The following is a 4,153-nucleotide window of genomic DNA, read 5'->3' as shown; positions in this document are numbered from 1 at the left end:
CTTACTTGCAACCTGAAACACAACTTATATTGTAGGTGGAACCTGAAACAGCTTCCTTGGCCTTGCGGTATGCATCAGATTTTGCAGTATCAATAGAGTCCATGCTATCAACTTATTCACATGAGGTATCTTGATGTTTCAGTTAGCATTGTGTGGCCTGAGTGGCTGATTAAGTTTTACTACGAGATGCTGAATTTCCAGTGAGTTTGAGGCCTGGGGCACCTCCTTTTACGGTTAATGCTGAAGATGTTGTTCCATATGATATCAAAATAGTTTGGTGACTGCTTGTCATATTTAACTGTTTGAAACTTACTACTTTGTTATAAATTTAATAAGTCATAATAAGGAGATGCTTGAAACTAACATTCTGTTATTATTTGCTGAAGCCTGGTGGCTCTACCTCTTGTATTTTTTGATGTTCTGTATATAAACAAACAATTTTCAATGTTAAAATGATGGAATGATGGGTGACAATCACGAGATGTCAAGCGATTTCAGGCTTAATTCACCATTAGTTTTTAATGAATCCATGCTGGAAAAAGTATTAAGGGTAATCATTTATCTTCAATTATAAAAATTCGTGTTTAAGATAGCATGTGTGGAATTATTTGTCAGCTGCTGGTTTAGGTGTTTGGAACTAGCTAATATAGGAATACTTGTATACAGACAAAAGCATATTGGTCGAGTTTTACTGAATGTTTGTCCTCTTCTCGGACCTTTAATTGTTCTCTTATAGATTTATATGTTGTATATCTGTTATGCTTAGTAGATCTGAGGTTTTTTTCCTACGCTTTGATGCAGCCTCCACGCTTTGATGACACAGAAACTGGAGAGCGGGTTGCAGCACCTGGGATATCACTTATCAGTTGTATTGGTATGGACTGTATTCGGAGGAGAGGTTCAATTTGTGGAAGCTACGTCTATGACGGGGAAGGGTGACCTGCATCTCACTGGTCAACTTGGTGATGTTATTAAAGAATCGGCGCAGATTGTACTTACTTGGGTAAATCTGTTACATTTTTTTATGCCAAGCAGATGCATATATATAAATTAAGCTAACGTTTTCCCAGAAAAGTAAATCTGATCTGAGTCTTGGTCAATTTTTCTTATTAAGAGAATACGACAATAAGCATCTATTTATAGTTACTTGCAAGTTGTGGTACCATATTCTAGACATGACACAGCAGTTCCAAATATTTCTTGAGATTATGGCATTTTATTCCGGATCAAGACAGGATTTAAGTTGTGTAAAACTATTATGTGTTTCGGTACAGTAATGGTATTTTGGTATTGTGTATAATGCCATGAAGTAAAAATGGTTTATAAGATACTCATTTACTCATATTAATGTTTTCTATGTGTGGTTCTGGATGCGTGTTTTATTATGTCATGTCATGTCAGTGTCGTATATATATTTTCTCAATGCATAATTTATTTGTAGCATCACTATAAAGTTTCAAGAAGAACAGATCAACTACCAAAAGATGTATAAAATTACTTCACATGACATATACTCTTTCCTAGTGTGATTCTTAATTTAGGTAAGATCAAGGGCCACTGAGCTTAAGTTCGCCGCTACGAAGGAAATAAATCTGTTGGAAGGACGGGATGTTCACATTCATTTTCCTGCTGGTGCGATACCTAAAGATGGTCCCTCTACAGGTGTGGCCCTTTTAACAGTCCTGGTGTTACTGTTTAGTCAGACAAAAGTAAGATCAGATACAACAATGACAAGGGAAATGACACTACAAGGTCTAGTTTTACCTGTTGGTGGTGTTAAGGATAAGGTGCATATTCTGCCTGTTTCTGTCTATTTATTAACCTTTTGTGGTTGCCCGTGATAGACGCTCATCTTAGAGAATAGAGTTAGAATTTCTATATGCCTAAACTGATCTCTTCTTGTCGCATTTTTACAATGCCTTCATTATGGAATTGGGCAAGTTTGATATAAGTTAATATTGTTGTCTATCCGGCCAGTTCAATTATTCTTTATCTATTATTGTTTCTTTCGTTTAATACCAGGTTTTTTGCTTGAGTATAGATTGTTGAATCCCAAGATTGGCCTGAGATTACGAAGTATGCTGTATTGGTTTGTGCCCAAGCCTATAGATAGGAGGAGCTCATCCAGGATTTGTACAAAAGCTGGAAGAATCCAAACATGGGAGGGACTGAAGTACACGGTGGCACGATAAGGCACGCACACATCAATACATCTGATAGAAAGAAGAGTTTTGTTATTCTTTCTTCAGAATAGTAAAGATATAAATTACTTTGGTTGTTATTTTTTAAAATAGATATCGGATTGTTATTGTTGTATCTTTGAAAATTATATGTTTCTGGTTTTTCGTCATTGTAAGACTTTATCATCGTGATTTGGTAATGATAACTGAAGTTTTGCAACTAAAAAATATATTAATTTTAAAATGTGCATTAATAAAAAAAGTACATACATCATTGCAGTGCAAAATGATGTCTATTAAAGCTTAATACATCAATTTTAGTTGAACATTTACATCAGTTGCATCAAACAAAACCGATGTTAAATACTATAACAACAAAAACTTAAAATAAAAAACCGATGTTATAAAGTTTTTAGACATCGGTTTATGACCAATAGATATCGGTTTGAAATAAAGAACTGATGTCAAAAGTTATGTTTACATCGGTTTATCTTTCAAACCGTTGTTACTGGTATAAGTAACATCAGTTTAATGAGTAAATGGAAATATTTTGCTTATCTCGCATATGTTTAAATTGATAAAAATATCATATTATGATAATATATGAAGATTAGATATGCATTAGAAATTTAACATCTTTAAAATCTAATGTTATACGTCTTCTTTAACATCAGTTTAAAACCGATGTTAAATGGGGGTCTTTAACATCACCCACGAAGACATCGGATTTTTTTGTTCATAGACATCGGTTTTTAGCCGATGTCGATTCTACTTTTTCTAGTAGTGTATTACCCGGTCAAGGATAGCTTTCAATAGTATCAAAGTATATTAATTCTCGTATAGAAATATAATGATTTCAGGTCAAAGGACTAATACATCATTATCACTGTGAGATTAACTTATGACACTATAAACATGTAGTATCTCACAACGGGTCAATCCAACACCATGTATATAATACATGTGCCTGTGTTTTGACTTTAGTATCACCATACCTATGATCAATGAGATGTGATGATCAGCCAACAAACACACTAGTCTCAATGTATTTATTATCATCCCTTAACAATAATACTTGACTAGGGACCTTTAGGAATATCAATACTATTCTCATAATCACATTTCTAAGTCACGTACTTAGAGATATAGATTTACATATCATATTCCATGGACATTTATTAATCTAACATCTTATCACAGAAAATAAAGATATAATAAATTACTAAAGAATAATATATATAATCATAATTAATAATCCAAATTTTTCATAATATAAACATAATAGTGTTGTCTCTAGGGCACAAACACTAACAAGCAGTGTGCTATTTCTAGTGAATCAGCTCAGTTTGTAAGCAACTTTCAGAGGTCGCGGCAACTAGTTCCAACCACTTATCATCCCAACAACCACAATCATCCTAACTTCAGCTGGAGCAACAATCAGAATGCGGTGCAACAGTCTTATCAGCAGTATGCAGTAAAGCAATTCAACCCTCCTGGTTTTCAACAATCACAATATGCACCAAGACAACAACTCCAATTTCAACAACTACCGCAGGAAGTACAAGTCAATCTAATGAAAAATATGAATTTTAGGAGTTGAGGCTCATGTGCAAGAGCCAAGCGGTTTCTGTCAAGACTCTGGAGAATCAAATTGGGCAGATTGCCAATGCTTTGTTGAATCGACAACCTGGTACAGTCCCTAGTGACACAGAAGTTCCAGGAAAGGGGGAAGCTAAGGAGCAGGTCAAGGCAATTACATTGAGGTCTTGGAAGGTTGTGAACCCCGAAAAATCTCAAGTTCCAGAATCTGAAGTTGTGGCTGAAGAAGATGTGCAAAAGGAAGCAGAAGTGGAATCAAGGAATAAAACTTTGGAACATACTCCTCCTGAGGGTAATACAGGGGATAAACGGGTCTATCCTCCACCTCCTTTTCCTAAGATGCTGCAGAAGCAAAAGTTGGATAAGCAATTTGC

The 4,153-nt window shown here is 34.9% G+C and overlaps 1 pseudogene; it reads left to right on the top strand.

Moving 5' to 3' along the window:
* The first annotated feature begins 463 nt into the window (after positions 1-463).
* LOC141695373 (lon protease homolog 2, peroxisomal-like) lies at positions 464-2,113 on the top strand (annotated as a pseudogene).
* Positions 2,114-4,153: the final 2,040 nt, after the last annotated feature.

The sequence above is a fragment of the Apium graveolens genome, chromosome 1 (genome assembly GCF_009905375.1).
Source record: "Apium graveolens cultivar Ventura chromosome 1, ASM990537v1, whole genome shotgun sequence".
Taxonomy (NCBI): domain Eukaryota; kingdom Viridiplantae; phylum Streptophyta; class Magnoliopsida; order Apiales; family Apiaceae; genus Apium; species Apium graveolens.
The sequence above is the reverse complement of the archived record's forward strand: the minus strand, read 5'-3'. Positions and strand labels throughout refer to the sequence as shown.